The sequence below is a fragment of the Vipera berus genome (genome assembly GCF_964194415.1).
Source record: "Vipera berus genome assembly, chromosome: 6".
NCBI lineage: Eukaryota > Metazoa > Chordata > Lepidosauria > Squamata > Viperidae > Vipera > Vipera berus.
The window spans coordinates 40,621,608-40,639,988 of record NC_138208.1 but is presented as its reverse complement, the minus strand read 5'-3'; positions in this window follow the sequence as shown (position 1 = coordinate 40,639,988).

Genomic DNA, 18,381 nt, shown 5'->3' with positions numbered 1-18,381 from the left:
ATAAGAAAAAACTTCCTTTTCCAGCACCTTAAAGCAACAGGACATGAAATTGACTTTGAAGGAACAAAATTAATCTCCAAAACTGAACACTACAACAAGAGAATAATTATGGAAGCCATCGAAATAGAGAAACACCCCCACAACATGAATAAAGGTGATGATACCTCCCGCCTACCAGACATCTGGAAACTAGCCCTAGTCAACAAACGAGTCCCAGCCACAAAAACTGACACCAGGCCCACAACAACACAGGACGCCACCACCAATCATCCTCACCAGACTCAAACCCAAACCCATCCCATAGACAAAATGCAACCACCATCCAGAAGCCAAACCACGGCGGCATCTCCAGCTGCTGCACCTCCTCGACCCCCACACAAAGCAAACTGACACATGCCATGAACACAAGGCCAGACCGCAAACTCAAAGCCAAACCAAAGCTTGGGATGTTACACCACAGTCATCTGCTCAGGACATCACATCACAGAACTCAGGAGGTTACAATGCTAAAGCTCGGGATGTCACAACACAGCCAACCACCCAGGATGTTGCAGCACAGAACTCAGGATATCACTACACTAGAGCTCAAGATGTCATCACACAGCCCATTATCCAGGTCGTTACAACACAAAAGACTAATGGGCACACAGCCAACACCTCAGCCACACAGGATGTTACAAAACAGCCGACTAATCCACAAACAATAACCCCATCAACCAATCAAGAAGTAACAACATATCCAACCAACCCGCTTACAGCAACAAAGCCAGCACCCCCCACCCCCCCACCAATATTTATAGAGAGACGGCAGCTCCGATCATGCTTTGCTCGCACAAGCACAAAGCCGAAGACACCAGCCTGAAGATGGAGTGGGACCTCGTCGATACGTCGCCAAGACACTCTCAATCTTACATGGGAAAATTTATTTATTTATTTATTTATTTATTAATTTATATACCGCCCTTCTCTCAAGAGACTCAGGGCGGTTAACAGGGCAATACATAAAAACAGGTACAAAAAAATTAAAATTATTAAAACATGATTAAACAGTGCCCATAATAATACAAATTTAAAATTAAAATCATAGTAACAATCCCACCCCGTCCCATCAGGCCAGGCCCGCTTCGTTAAAGAGATGGGTTTTAAGGTCGCGCCGGAAGGAGCGGAGATCGGGCGCCATCCGGAGCTCTACCGGAAGATGGTTCCATAAATCCGGTGCACCCACAGAGAACGCTCTCCCCCTGGGGGTCACCAGTCGGCATTCTTTGACTGGCGGCACCCTGAGGAGGCCCTCTCTGTGGGAGCGTACTGGGCAGAGGGAAGATGACGCCGGCTGCAGGTGCTCCCCAAGGTATTCTGGACCCATGCCATGGAGGGCTTTGTAGGTCATTACCAACACCTTGAACCTCACCCGGAAGACAACTGGTAACCAATGCAGCTCGCGGAGCAAAGGTGTAACACGGGAGTATCGGGAGACCCCCGATACAACTCTCGCGGCTGCATTCTGTACCAGTTGGAGCCTCCGAGTGGTCTTCAAGGGTAGCCCCATGTAGAGAGCGTTGCAGTAATCAAGACGAGAGGTCACGAGCGCATGAGTGACCGTGCGCAAGGCATCCCGGTCTAGATAGGGCCGCAACTGGCGCACCAGGTGAACCTGGGCGAAGGCCCCCCTAGTCACAGCTACTATATGGTCTTCCAGAGTGAGCCGTGAATCTAGGAGGACTCCCAAGTTGCGAGCCCTATCTACAGGAGATAATGACTCACCCCCCATAATGAGGGGTGGGATATCCTGAATATCCCAAGATGCCGGTACGCACAGCCACTCCGTCTTGTCAGGGTTGAGACGAAGCCTGTTCCTCCCCATCCAGACCCGGACCGCCTCCAGGCACCGGGACATCATGTCGAGGGCATCACTGGGGTGGTTTGGGGTCGAAATGAAAAGTTGGGTATCATCAGCATACTGATGGTACCCAACTCCAAAACCACGAATGAGCTCACCCAGCAGTTTCATATAGATGTTGAACAGAAGGGGCGAGAGGACCGACCCCTGAGGGACTCCACAAGCGAGAGGCCTCGCGGTCGACCTCTGCCCCCCTGTCAACACCGACTGCGAGCGTCCCAGGAGATAGGAGGAGAACCACTGAAGAACCGTGCCTCCCACTCCCAATCCCCTGAGACGCCGCAGCAAGATACCATGGTCGATGGTATCGAAAGCCGCTGAGAGGTCTAATAGGACTAGAACAGAGGAGTATCCTCTGTCCCGAGCCCTCCAGAGATCATTCACCAGCGCGACCAATGCCGTCTCCGTGCTGTACCCAGGCCTGAAGCCCGATTGGTACGGGTCTAGATAATCCACTTCATCCAGGACCAGAGGGAGCTGGTGCGCCACCACACTCTCAACAACCTTCGCAAGGAAGCGAAGGTTGGAGACCGGACGAAAGTTATTCAAAACAGCCGGATCCAAGGCAGGCTTCTTGAGGAGAGGTCTCACCACCGCCTCTTTCAGGGCGGCGGGAAAACTACCCTCACTCAAAGAAGCAGCTATAACCGCCTGGAACCAGCCTCGTGTCCCCTCCCGGGCTGCATAAACCAGCCAGGAAGGGCACGGGTCCAATAAACATGTGGTGGAGCTCAGCCTCCCCATGATCCTGTCCACTTCCTCCGGAGTCACAGGATCGAACTCCTCCCAGGTGACATCGACAAGATCGCTCGTGTCCTGATCGTCCGATACTGCCCAGTCGGAGTCCAAACCGGTCCGAATCCGAGCGATTTTGTCCGACAGATGTTGACTAAATTCCTCGGCACGCCCCTGCAAGGGATCCCCACTAACCTCCTGGTTAAGGAGGGAGCGGGTCACCCTAAAAGACCCGAATACGCCAAGACCTACATACCTGTACCCATTATGAATATATATATATATATATATATATATATATATATATATATATGTATGTATGTATGTATGTATGTATGTATATATGTATATATGTTTTCTGAGGTTTTCGCGGGTGTTTGTATGTGGATCTTTGGTCATTCGGGTTTTTTCTCACGTAGAATTGAAGGTGTAAGAGCAACGTTTCGACGTCATCCTCAGGCTGGTGGCTTCAGCTTCCTTCTTCTGATTTTATATTTAGGTTTTAGAGCTTTAAAGGACAACTAGAAATGTATTAACATGACTATTTTAACTATGTGGTAATTAAGGGAATCTGAGAGGGAATCCTTGTTGATACAACCTGAACTATTTACAAACAACTTGTTATTTGTTACTTTGACTACCCAACCACCGTATTGCTTCACAAAAACAAACAAAAACAAACAAACTACAGTGCCTTTTATTTCCTCATGAAAGGACCTGATGATGTTGAGTAGCTGAGGTGGACATCCAATCTTGGGGAGAATTTTATAAAGGCCGTCCCTACTAACCAAGTCAAAAGCCTTCGTAAGATCTATGAAGGCTACGAAAAGTGGCTGTCTATTTGTTAATACCTACTAATGCCTGCATACCTGGCTCTGCCGGTTGGTATGGGGACCATATGGAGGAGTTCCACACTGAAGGTGGCTGCTAGATTGATGGCAAATTCCACCTGGCCTCTCCCTTGCTCTCTGCTCTCCACTTGTCCTTTTTAATTATCATATTGATGTGTTTATTCTTGTTGTGTTCCTGTCAACTGTCTGACTAGCGAAGGAGTGAAGTAGGACTGCCCCCACAGCTACATTGCTAGCATCAGCTAGTATTACAAAGGACGCTGTTGGATCTGGGTGTTTGAGGGTTGGCTCAGCCATGAAAAGCTGCTTGAGCTTTTCAAAAGCTGCTTGACACTCCATAGTCCAATTGAGTGGCTGGCTCTCCTTGAGCTTCAACCCTCCCCCTGCTGTTTTTAATAGCTCAGTGATAGGTAAGGCTACCTGTGCAAAGGAGGGGATGAATTGTTGGTACAAGTTGGCAAAATGCAAAAAGTTCTGCAATTGCCTCCAGGTTCAGGAGGCCTTCCCACTCTGCTATGGCTTTCACTTTCCCAGGGTCCATTTCTACCTCCTCACCTGATATGGGCTACTACAAGTAGTCCAAACTAGTTTTTTGGAAATCGCCCTTGGATCGTTTGGTATAAAGTTTAGCTTTTAGTAGATTCTGTAGCACTCCCCTCAATAGATTCACATGCTCTTCTATTGTCTCAGAGTAGATGAAAATGTCACCCAGGTAAACCAGCACCCCTTTGTACAGGTGATCATGCAGCACCTCATTAATCATTTGCATGAGTACAGCTGGCGCTCCCTGTAGCCCAAAAGGCATCATTCGGAATTGGTAGCATCCTAAGCTCAGTTAAAAGCTGTCTTCCATTCATCCTCCTCCATGATCCTCACATGATAATATGTTTCTCTCAAGTCCAGCATGGTGAACACCTACCCCTTGGACAGATGCTCCAGCATGTCCTTCATGAGGGGGAAGAGGTACATATTCTTCATGCAAACTCCATTGATCTCCCTGATATCCATGCACAATCTGAAAGTTCCATCCTTTTTTTTTTCTTTAAAGAGCACCAGTGCTGCCACTTTAAATATAGCTGGCTGGGTGAAACCCCTAGCTAAGATTTTATACACAAAGGTTTGCAGCTCCTCTATCTCCCCATGGGTACATTTTTGACAGGGAGTTTTTTCCCCCAGCAGCAACTCAGTTGCACAGTCTGTGGGGTGGTGAGTGGGAGCATTTGATTCCCGCTCACTAAATATTTCCGCCAAGTCTCAATACTCTTTCGGGATGTTGGGCTGCTCTCAGCTAGCATGTTAATTGTCTCTACTTTCACTTTCACAGCCAATCATTCTTGCCTAACTTTCAGCTGTTTCTCCATCTCCCATCCCTTCTCGGCTTTACTCTTTATTTGCTACTTGTTGCTCCCCCAGTCAATTGATGGGTTCCACTTTTTCAGCCATAACAACCCAAGTATCATTGTATCTGCCATTTTTTTGGGCTACAATAAACCGGACAGTCTCTTTGCAGCTCCCTGCCCTTAAGCTCACCAGGCACACACACACACCGGTAAGTGAGCCATCTACTTGCTCAAATTTCATGGGTTGCTTCAGTCTCTTAAGTCTTAGTCCCAACATGTCCACCATTCACAGGCTGATTTATTAGCAAGTACACCCCAAGTCTAATGGGCCAGTGAAATCCCCCTTGGCTCCTGACTAGGGCATACTACCACCTCGATCTGGGCAGTCAATAGGGTAATAGCACCATTTACCATCAGGTCATCTTCCCCCTTGCTCTCATTCTCATAGAAGACAGGTCCAGGCTTCCTGGGGGTCAGAGTTTCCTCCCCTTCTCTCAACTTGGGGGGGGGACCTCCATGATCTGCACTACTCACATTTTCTTCATCTTTTTTTGGAGTTTTCTTCAATTTGGGTTGGCTCAGGGTCCTGGACATCAAGGCAGGCTGGGGGGCCAGGCAATTGACTGCTTGGTGGCCTTATTTCCCACATCAAAAACAAACTCCTGCAGGGTAACATGGACCCTCTCTAGTGATTGGAGGAGAGGCCCCTCCCCCTCTGTGTGTCAGTGGGCTCTTTTCTTGGCTTTGGCAGCTCTCAGGTGAGGTGTGTTGCCTATACTCCATCAGATCCAGCTCCACTGTGGTGGCCAGTTGGTACCTTGCTTGGAGATCATCAGCGATCCCCCATGATAGGCAGTTCTGGTACACCTCTCTGATTAGCACATCTTGAAACTGGTAGACCAGTAGGCATTCTGGCCACCCTCTCAGCTTCCCAGCCAGGCTGTGAAATTCCATGGATCCTGCCTTATGGAGCAGATATCAGATTCCGCCCGGTGGGCTTGTGTGGGATCCCTGAATCTGGCTCGGAGCCCTTCTAGGAAGGCATTGATGTTCTCCAAATCCAGAGCTCCCTCATCGTAGGCCACCACCGTCCACTCAGCAGCTTCCCCTTCCAGATTCACAGCAATGACATTCACACAGGCCCCTTCATCTGGTTCAGCAAATAGGCAAACTTCTCCAGTTGCCCATTGAACATGACTTTCAAAGGTGGTAGCTCATGGTCATCTCAGGCTAGCAGGTAGCTGGGCGGCACCCCCACAACTTGTGGGGTGGCATGGCTGGAACTCCTGCCACCACCAGGGCCCACTGGGTCTGCCTCAAAAGCCTCTGGCTGGGTCCCTGCTGTGCCCCTATCTCTTGCCAGCCCCTGACCCACTCAACCTAGCACCATCGGGTGAGGTGAAGAAGAGGACAAAGCCGCTGCAGCTTGACCCATTCCAAGCATTGTTTCCTGGGCTGGGAATTTCACCAGTTCTGCTCCTCACATCTCCCTCTCAACAAACTGGCAGCTGCTCCACCGAAGGTCTGTGGGAAGTGGTCAGAAATCTCCACTCTGTTGACTCTTTCCAATCCACAGCAATCTTGGCCTTCCACTTGTTCCCTCAGGTTATCGTAACTCCTGCTGGGATGAGGGGGAACTCCATCTTGGCTGCTTTCCTCACACCACCTGTCCATTGGATTTTTGAGCTGATGTGGAGGCATACTTCCACAACTCCCTCTTCTCACACCAGTGGCTGCTTACTTTCTCCATTCTCACTTTGGACTGTGTTACCACTGGCTACAACCCAGAGTCCACCAGGCCAACACCACTGTCTCCCAGGGAGGAATTTGCCCAGACTTTGCAGTGGAATCGATCTTCTCAGTCCCTGACATTGCTATGCTGCAGTCCTCTTGGAAGCCTCTGAGTAAGCCTCATTCACAATGACGAGAGCTGGTTTAATGTCAACCGTCTGACTAGTAAACTCAAAATCAAGGAATCTTCAAGGCTTTGAAATGCGATAAAAGATAAAACTTTATTTGGAGGAGAAGTGCCTCCGTCTTGGAGAAGGGCTTTTATATCGCTGATTCCAAAGGAGGACCAAGACCTTACCCAGCCTAAGAATTATAGACTTATATCACTTTTGAATACAGATTATAAGATTTTCTCAAAAATATTGGCAAGTAGATTAATGCAAGTTTTGAAGCAAATGATTCATAGTGATCAGTCTGGATTTATAACTGGAAGATATATGAAATATAATGTAAGACAAATTGTTAATTTAATTGACTATTTGGATAAGAACAACCAAGTCCCTGCAGCATTGATATTTTTGGACGCTGAAAAAGCTTTTGATCAGTTGAATTGGCAATTTTTATTGAAAGTTGTTGATAAAATGAATTTTGGGGATAAATTTTTATATTCTCTTAGGGCTATATATCAACAACAATCGGCACAAATTATAATTAATGGGGGATTAACAGAGACATTTAAAATTGAAAAAGGCACAAGACAGGGATGTCCACTATCACCATTGTTGTTTGTTTTAACATTGGAGATTTTACTGATCAAAATTCACGAATCAACTATAATAAAGGGAATAAAAATAAAACAGAATGATTATAGTTTAAGAGCCTTTGCGGATGATTTGGTTGTGACATTATCTCAACCGACTCAATCGGTTATAGACTTGATGGAAATTATAACTCAATATGGGAAAGTTTCTGGTTTTAAGGTAAATCATAATAAGACTAAAATATTATCTGAAAACATGACTATGAAGGAAAAGGAAATGTTAGTTAAATTGACAGGTTTTGAAATCGTGAAAAAGGTTAAATATCTGGGAGTACATATTACAGCCACTAATGTAAAATTATATAAGAATAATTATGAGATATTATGGTTAAAAGTACAAAAAGACTTAAATAATTGGAAAAAATTACAATTATCTTTGTTGGGGAAAATTGCAGCGGTTAAAATGAATGTTCTACCAAAGTTTCTCTTCTTATTTCAAATGATACCTATTTTGAAAAAAGATGCTAATTTGGACGATTGGCAGAAGGGTATCAATAAATTTATTTGGGCGGGGAAAAAAACAAGAGTTAAACTTAAGATTTTACAAGACGCAAGGGAAAGAGGAGGGCTTAAGGCGCCTAATTTGAAATTATATTATGATGCGGTGGTCTTAGTGATTGGCTTAATTTAACAAATAAAAGTATACTTAATCTTAAGGGATGGGATTTATTATATGGGTGGCATGCATACTTAATTTATCATAAAAAATTTGACAAGGCTTTTAAATCTCATTTTTTAAGAAGTGCTTTACTGTGTGTCTGGAAAAAGTATTATTATAAGTTAAATTGTAAAATACCAATTTGTGGGATTCCTGGACACGCGATAGAGGGTGTATCTATGGGTGTGAATTTGGATATGATTTCTTATAAGAAATTACTTAGATTGGTAGGGAATGATTGGCAATTAAAGTCGTTAGCTGAGTTAAAACAAGAAAATATTGTACAGTCCTGGTTTCAGTATACACAATTGCAAGCTAGGTGGAAGTTAGATCAAAAGGTTGGTATTACATTAATGGATGAAAATTTGGTAAAACAGATTAAAGATCAAAATCGAGCGCATATAAAGAGGATTTTTAATGCTTTAATAGAATTGGATACAGAAACGGAATTAGTTAAAGATTGTATGGTAAAGTGGGCCCAAAATATTCAAGAACCGATACCATTGGATATATGAGAGGTAATTTGGGTTAGAAATGTAAAATTTACCCAGGCCCAAAATTTAACAGAAAATTTTTATAAAATGTTTTATAGATGGCATCTGGCTCCTAAAAAGTTGTCTTGTATGTATCCTAACTTACAGCCCAAGTGTTGGAGATGTGGCAGTTTGGATGCTACTTATTTTCATATTTGGTGGACTTGTAGAAATATAAAAGCTTTTTGGATTAAAATTTGGTGGAACATTCAAAAGATTTTCAAGAGAAAGATAAAGTTTACTCCACAATTATTTTTATTGGGTGTTATTACAGATTGTGATACTAAAGAAACTAACTTGATGTTGAATTTGATAACAGCTGCAAGGTTATTGGTAGGGCAATATTGGAAGAAGGATAGTTTGCCTACTATAGAAGAATGGACGTTTAAAGTGTCAAATTTAGCAGAAATGGCTAAGATTTCTGCTTATCTGAAGGATCATTCACAAGAAAGATACATTTCGGTCTGGAGAAGATGGATAGATTATATTCAGAATAAATATGGGACTAAAAAGTTCCATTTAGCCTATGAGTAAATTTTAGATTGTTATTATTATTAACAGTTTATTGTAGTGGAATTTTTATTTGTTTTAATTATACGGTATTATTATTATTTTTAGTATTGTTTAATAACTTGGATATTGTATTGTTTAATAACTAGGATATTAATTTGTTTATGTTTTTATTATTATGTTTACTTTTAATTTGCTTGTATTTATGTTAAAAGGGAGTTAAAGTGCATTATGAACTTGGTTATTTATATAGTTGGTTAATGTTAGTTAGATTATGTTTATTGTATTTGTAACCCTGTACTCAGCTCTGGGAAGTGGGGGAGGGTTTAGGGTGGGTTGGTTTTGGGGATTATATTGTAATTTTTATAAAACTTTTCAATTAAAAAAAAGATAAAACTTTATTGAGTACACATCTCAGAACTGAAGAAATAAAATGACCTCTGGTCTTCCCACATGAAAATCTGCCTAGTTAACAATAGCTTCCCTGAATTCACACCACCGGGTGTTTACACTGTCCAATCATATGTCTTTGATTTGTTATGAAAACAGTCCATTTCTCCATCAGACACCTGCAGTAGTAACCTTGGCATTCTTGTAGGCTCTCACAGTCTGTGGATGACTTTTTAGACTCCCATTTCCTCCCCACAATTTCTACTTCTCCCCCTGTTTTTATGACAAGTTGAGTAGTGATAGAAGTTAGCAGGCATCTTAGCAATTCAAACTTGACAGTTCCTTTGCCATTATTTAGTTTATTGTTCTATTATTTCACTTCTGTTTACACTCCTTTTCATTTTTCTTCCTTTTTATTATTGTAAGCTGCCTAGAGTAGCCCCATGGCAAGATAAGTAGCAAATAAATTTAGCAAATAAATAAATAATAAATGAATACATTCAAAACATGATTCCTCTGGTCTTCACTCTTTTGACTTTGGATATAATTGATAAATTTTATTTTCCCTAAAGCATTGCCAGTTATGTCATTGAAATCCATTTATTTCATTTGTGTAATTATGCAAAATAGGTGGCATAAATTATGGTACTATGCAAATGATGTATATCACATTAATGATGCAATTCAGCATTAGATTTAACAGTGTAAAATAAGATTTTTACTGTTTGTAAGCATTCTAGAAATATACAGTACAAATAGATTATAACAGTTATTTTTTCCTATATTTTGAATATACACAGAGGCTGAATATACCTCAAAGATTTTTTAAAAATATTTACTGTTGATGACATAATTTCTTTTGTCTATAAAACTAATTAAAGGATGAAGTTAATTTATATTATATTAAATTTCTGGGAGTCTACCTCTGCAAAGATCTTACCTGGAAAGTTAATACAACCCAGGTGGCCAGAAAGACCCAACAGAGACTTCACTTTCTCAGGGTTTTGTGGAAGAAAAGGGTAGAACAATGGCTTATGACCCTCTTTTACCGGTCTACTATAGAGAGCGTCTTCTCGTATGGTATTGTGGTTTGGTATGCTGGTCTGACAGCCGCGGATAGGAAAGTATTACAGAGGGTGGTAAGCACAGCACAAGACATTGTGGGCTGTCCCCTGACAGCACTGGATGACATCACCAGGGCTCGCTGCCTTGGAAGAGTGAGGAAAATTCTCAGGGATGACTCACACCCTGGACGGTATCTCTTTACTTTCCTACCATCAGGTAGGAGATATAGGAGTATAGCCAGCCGTACCAAAAGGCTGAAGAACAGCTTTTATCCATGGGCTGTTAGGCTTTTGAACGGGAAATAATTTTATAAACTTTATGCATAATTGACTTGCGAGGCCGGTGCATTGTGCAGTTAGCTCACATGGTGTAATAAGATGGAGGGTTTGTGTCACTGTAAGTTGGGGGTGGGGGCACGAAGGGAGGCTCAGCCAATCTCAATGTATACATGGTTGTACTTTGACAATAAAGGTTCATTCATTCATTATCTATTGCTCATGTGTCACTTCAATAATTATTAACTCTTGTGTTACTTTATGCATTGCATTTATGTGCTGAAATGATTTGTTTAAATCTCATTTATGAAATTTAAATCTTAAATTATTTAAGTTAAAAAAGAAAGTTAAAGTTACAATCTTACACATATTTATTTTCAAAAAAATAAACTGAACAACTCATTGGGATTTTTGAGAAGGTGAATATTCAGTTTTTTGTTTGAGTTTTCATTCAGACCACAGTCCTAACACACTTCAATAAATATATTGAATTACTTAGTGGATATATTCCAATAATGCAATGTAATTGAATGAACACTTTTTCTGGGCTTGTGTAGCATTAACATTAAGCTAATCAAATGAACTGGGTCTCAAGCCACAAAGCTGAACTACAGAATGTAATTAAGATTACAAATTATACAGGCTTAATATGTTTATGATTGCATCTGCTAGCCCTTTACCTGCTCAAGTGTCATAAGGCTTACTTTAAAATAGTTGTATATTATATTGCATTTTTTAAAGTAGAACAAATTTTGCACCATTTTGAAAACCATTGCATGCACAACTATATTCATAGCCTCAACATGAATATAATCAGCAACTTATGTTCAGTGTTGGCATTGCTGAATATGCCTCAGAGGGAATAATTGAAAGACACAGTTTAGATGAAAATGATAACCAAAACTTATTTCATTTTTATTGTAATTACCATCATTTATCCAGCACTTCACTTTGCTTTCAAGGCTTCCAAATCTGAATTGCTTTTGCTCTTCCTGCAGTTTTCCTAACTGCAGATAATCATTTCAGGAAGAGAAAATTGCATAGAGTCTGCAAACTTATGGAAGCAATTTACTTACACTATATAATGGTTAGGAGTGGAGACCCTTTCAGTTGGTAGGAAATAGATTAAAGGCCACATCACACAAATTAATGCCATGAATAGTGACCTGAATAGCACAGTTCTATTTTTCCCCAGGGTTTGTGGGACAGGTTTGACAGGATTATTATTTTTCCATTTTTGTTTTAACTAAATGACTAATTGATACCATGCCCACTAATACCTCTTGTGCAATGCATTCCTAATCCTATAAAACTATGGAATCACAGTGCTGGAAGCAATATTCCTTCCCCCCACTATTTTTTTAACAAATTATGGATACGCTGTTTTTTTTCTTTTTGATGTTCCTTGAAAAAAAATCACAGCTCCTCCAAAGACTTACCAGTACTTATTCATTTGGGCTATTTGAAATCTCGAGAAAAATTCTCAGGGTTTCAAACTTACTCTGATGAACTGATTTTAAAAAAAGCAAAAAGAATGAAAGCAGTCTCTTGAGGAATAGGTGCTTTGTTGTCTGAAAATTAAAGACTTTATAAAAGGTTCCTACTAAAGTCCAAGATATGTTAATTAAATTAATTGTGTTTAATCTTAAAGTAAATAATTTTAATATGATTTTATTTGATAAATAAACAATAAATTTTGTACTTAACCATTTTGTTTTTTTGAAGATAGAACAATAACCTACAAATAATCTCATTCTCAAGCATATAACAGAAGATGCATTTCTTTGCCACTCATATATGAACTACAGAGAAATGTTTGGTCTCTTTAACTTTCTCTCCTCTCCAAGCAAACTCATGAACAGAAAGAAAAGTAAAGAATAGGGAATCGATGCTCCCAGTTAGTACAAGCCCTGCAATTCTTAAGGGAAAAAGATATTACTGTGATGAGCAACACATGAGATGAGGTTCATTCCCTATTTCTTTGTAATTGCCAAGTATGAAACTTTGGCAGTTATGTGCCTCTGCGTTTCAACTTGCCTTTAGATAAAGGGGGTGGGATGTTACTTTCAAGTGGGTAGATGGAGAAATGAAGTTTCTTCAATTCAGCTGCAGGCAATGGGAGCCTGAAGTCTTGACAAGGATACCAGAACAGGTGTGGATTTGAAGCAGATGCCCATAACAAAGTGGACTCATTGATATGGCTTACATAAGATGCTGGGGGTTTGGCTGGAAAAACTATTGTTTAAACTTTAAGTCTATGAACTTAACTTAACTTAACCTCAGAGTTAGTTTTGCTTCAGCCTAACCATGCAGTGTATTCAATAAACTTTAAGATTTTCAGAAACGGAATTAATCTGGAGTTTTATTTGGATTCTTTAGCTGGATGTTGACAGTAATATTTATTTATTTAATTAATTAATCTAATTTATATAGCCATCTCACCAAAAGGATACAACAAAGTTAAGAACAATATATAAAACCAATATATTTATATGTTTTTATTGTTTAGAATGTAAATTGCCTAGAATTTGTATGTAAATACTAAAGGAAATTAATTAAATCAATCAACCTAATTCTCTCTCTCTCTCTCTCTCTCTCCCTTGTTGTTATGATGACCATCTAGATGAAAAAGCAAAGATGTTTTCAACAACACTGGTATATTACATAATGCTGATGTTTACCAAAAATGAAGTGATGTACAGTAAGCTGGGTAGAGTATTTTGATATGATTATGAAAATATTAGTTGCATATCTCTATTGGGATAAATTATATATTTATAAATAGCAAGAGTGATTTAAAAATATTGTAAAGCTTTATTTTATGGCATAGCATTGTTAACCTGTTATCTTATACCCCACATGTCCTATCGGATAAAGGTCTGGTGATTAGGTTTAGGAATTTAATTAAAAAGTAATTAATTTTATGCCTAGCTCTTTAGCAAGAGACTTGATGAAAGTAAGTCATTAGATTAAATTAATTTTAACCATTTTTATGCAGTCCTATTAAATATCTTGTAGCTTCCTGCCACCACATTGTATCATCAATTAGCAGAGGTTTCATGCGTGTATCTAAAATGTGACCAAAGGAGACTAATTACATCAGTCAACTTAATGCTACTATGACCAAAATCCTGAGGAAGCCATTAGTGTTTTGTTTAATATATAAAATGTATCTTACAATTCTAATGGTTTTTCAACCTCAGCTGTGAATATTAGGGTCTCTTCCAGCATGGCAAACAAGATTATTTGATAATGTTAACATTGCAGGCATTTGAGACCATATCCTAATGCCATTTCAGGGCAAAATTCCAATTTTCGCTAATTACCTTCTACCAGCTTTGATAATTAATGTATGCAACTAAGCATAGTAATACTGTAGTTTTAATAGCACCTCTTTAAATAGTTACTTAATTGAAAAGCATGAAATGTACATTTCAGCAGAGAAAGTTAGCAAGTGGACTTAGGAATAGTTAGCATTAAGTCATTAGCTAAAAAAAAGGGTAAGTAGCTGAATTACTCCATATAATAGAGGAACAGCGACAGATTAAGATTAGAGCATTAGAGATAGAGATTTCCAATTACTTCACTAAACTTTTTCACTATTCTGCATATAATAGGCTAATATTCTTCCTTGTTAGCTTTTTAATTTTTACCCTTTTAAGTGTCTTGTTCATTACTTCCATTAAATGTGCTAGGAAAATTCCTATGATAAATTTGCAACATTTCATTTGCCTTCAATTCTGACCTTCCAAATAATGCAAATGCACTGATAGAAGAAGCATACAAGTTAAGAAATTTGGTTTGATAGCCAAGAACTACATACTAGTCATCAATGGAATCAGTGGGAAACATGTTCATGAATATTATAACCAGTGCTTTTTTTCTTTAAAAAAAAAAGGTGCCGGAACTCTCATTTTGGTGGGCGCAGGAGGCGGGGGGGTGGGGTGGGGGGGGCGTTGCTGCTGCAGTCACAGGTGTGAAGGGTGTTGGCGGCGGGCTCCCCTCCCTGGGGCCGGAGCCGGCGTGGCTGGTGCTGTGGGAGCAGCAGAGCCCACTCTATATGGCACGGCTGCACAATGTGGGGAGCGGAGGCGGTGCGGGCCAGGCGATGTTTTAATCTTATGATTTTAAAAATATATTTTTCCTATTGTAAGTTTCCCCAAACCTCGCCATGTGGATTGCATACAAATATTATATAATTGGTAAATAAAGGTAGAACATATGTTAAATATACATCAAATGATAATATGCTTCCCTACAAAGTCAATTCTTGCTCAATGACAGACTAAGGAGTTAACTCGAAAAGGCAAAAGGAAAATCTAGAAGAGGTCTATGCAGCTCTTCAACATTTTATCAACGATTTGGATGAGGGGATAGATGGGGAACTCATCAAATTTGCAGACAATACCAAGCTGGCAGGAATAGCCAATACTCCAGAAGATAGGCTTAAGATACAGGAGGATCTGGACAGACTCGAACACTGGGCACTATCTAACAAAATGAAATTAAATTGTGAAAAAAGTAAGGTTCTACGTTTAGGCAGGAAAAATCAAATGCACAGGTATAGTATAGGTGGTACCTTGCTCAATAGTAGTAACTGTGAGAGATCTCGGAGTCCTAGTGGACAATCACTTAAATATGAGCCAGCAGTGTGCTGCACCTGCCAAAAAAGCCAACACAGTGCTAGGCTGCATTAACAGAGGATAGAATCAAGATCATGTGAAGTACTAATACCACTTTACAATGCCTTGGTAAGGCCACACCTGGAATATTGCATCCAGTTTTGGTCACCATGATGTAAAAAAGATGTCGAGACTCTAGAAAGAGTACAGAGAAGAGCAACAAAGATGATTGGGGGACTGGAGGCTAAAACATATAGGGAACGGTTGCTGGAATTGGGTATGTGTAGTTTAATGAAGAGAAGGGTGAGGGGTGACATGATAGCAGTGTTCCAATATCTCAGGGGCTGCCACAAAGAAGAGGGAGTCAAGCTATTCTCCAAAGCACCTGAAAGCAGGACAAGAAGCAATGGATGGAAACTAGTCAAGGAGAGAAGCAACCTAGAACTGAGAAATTTCCTGACAGTTAGAACAAATAACCAGTGGAACAACCTGCCTCTAGAAGTGGTGAATACTCCAACACTGGAAGTTTTTAAGAAGGGACTGGCCAGCCATTTGTCTGAAATGGTATAGGGTTTCCTGCCTGAGCAGAGGGTTGGACTAGATGACCTCCAAGGTTCATTCCAACTTCTTCTTCTTCTTCTTCTTCTTCTTCTTCTTCTTCTTCTTCTTCTTCTTCTTCTTCTTCTTCTTCTTCTTCTTCTTCTTCTTATTATTATTATTATTATTATTATTATTATTATTATTATTATTATTATTATTATTATTATTATTATTATTATTATTATTATTATTATTATCTTGTAGAATATAAAGGCCCACACTGATAAATTAAAAATCTTTGTGGTCTGCAAAGGAATGCTGGTGGGCTAATCAATGATTTGGTGACTAAAGGAGCATCTACAGTGTTGGAGCTTGTGGTCATGGTAAGCCATGGAGGCACTAGGCAACATGACTTTCAGGGCAGTGGTGGTGATTTTATTACTTTTTTTAAAAAAGTCTGTGCTCTGTCCAAGGGTGCTTGGTAGGCTGCATGTACAGGCCTGGTCTAGAATTTATTTTGGAGCATTCAAGTATCTAGAGCAGGCATGTCAAACTCATTTTGTTTCAGGCAACGTTTTATAAAAGAATTGCCATTAATTTGTTTTAATAAAATAATTTAAATCAATTTTTCACTTGATTTCAAATTAAATGAATGAGATTTTTTTTAGTACAATTGCCAAATGCAATAAACTGGTTTTAGGTATATGTTACTGGAAGGAAAAAGCAATCCCTTTTGCATTACTGATCCCAGAGAAACATTTGCATGTATGCAGGTATCCTTAGGGTGCCATAGTTATGGATGAGAAATATTGGTTGCAAAGTTGGCATTTCTGGATGTAATACAGATATTTTGGACTTACTTTTGTTTCTTTGCATGTTTGATATTTTTAAAAAGGCATATGCTACTGACTACGCTTATGCACATATGTAACATGATCACTGCTTGTCCAAAATTTTACTATACAGATAATTATTTTAGCCTTTTTAATAAATGTAGTTATTGATGTTAAGCTCACCAGGGAAAACATCATATATTGTTATGTATAAGGTAAAGGTAAAGGTTTCCCCGCACATGCGTGCTAGTCGTTTCCGACTCTAGGGGCTGGTGCTCATCTCCGTTTCAAAGCCGAAGAGCCAGCGCTTGTCCGAGGATGTCTCCGTGGCCATGTGGCCGGCATGACTAGACGCCAAAGGCGCACGGAACGCTGTTACCTTCCCACCGGAGTGGTCCCTATTTTTCTACTTGCATTTTTACGTGCTTTCGAACTGCTAGGTTGGCAGAAGCTGGGACGGGTAACAGGCGCTCACTCTGCTACACGGCACTCGGGATTTGACCCGCCAAACTGCCGACCTTCTGATCGACAATCTCAGTGTCCTAACCCACTGAGCCACTGCGTCCCTTCATTGTTATGTATATACTAGGTTAATTATTTAAAGACTGAAGTGCAACATAACTAGATTCTAAATAATCTATTTTTCAAAACACACAACAGTCCAAACAGTAAAAGTAAAGTCCAAATTAAGAATATTTCATTCTTAAGAATTGTTTAGATTCAAAATAGTTTTCAAGAGTGTACAAAAGATACTATTTTTTTCCTAGAATCAGCTAAATTAGACATATTACATTGAGAAAAATGTTTCTCATTTCTTTCCTGTTACCTTTGATTTCATTGCAGAGATGTTAACATAAGAAATAGATTATTTTGTTATCTAATTTTACCTTCCAAAAGACAGAAGCAGATGAAAAATGTGAGGTTCTTTCCTGTTGGCTTTTCTGAATTAGCTGCTTTAGATTCTAAAGGTTTAGTTCCTAAAGAAGTAATCCTGTAAATAATTTTAATGTCCTCATCTAGTGCAGGCTCTTTTATGACTCAAGGACTTCAACTCCCAGAATTCCTGAGCCAGCATGGCTCAGCTTGGAAACCTCTCCCTTTCCCCTCAGCATGGCTGGCTCAGGATTTCTGGGAGTTGAAGTCCATGAGTCATAAAAAAGAGCCAAGATTGCTAGCCCTGCAATAGGCTTAGGAAAACCAATTGGTTCCAAGAAGGAGGAGGAAAGGTTATGCCTGCTAGACTTGAAATGTTGATTTTTTTTAAATGAAAATGCTTATAACATTTTAAAATAGAATTAAATAAATTTTATGGGAGGAGGAGGTTTTCTTTCAGGAAGTGTGTGTGTGTGTGGGGGGGGAACAGATGCCAGGATCTGCATTTTTATAGTTGGCTTGTAATCAGTTGACTGTTGTGGGATTCCATTATGAATCAAATTTAAATTTAACTTACTTTAGGTGAAGAATACACAGTGTGCATATTGTGCAGCTTTCAAACAGTAAAATAAAATATTTTTCTGAAAAATGTTTTTAGAATAACTTAAGAGACATGGAATGGAATTAGAACAATTAGAAGCAAAA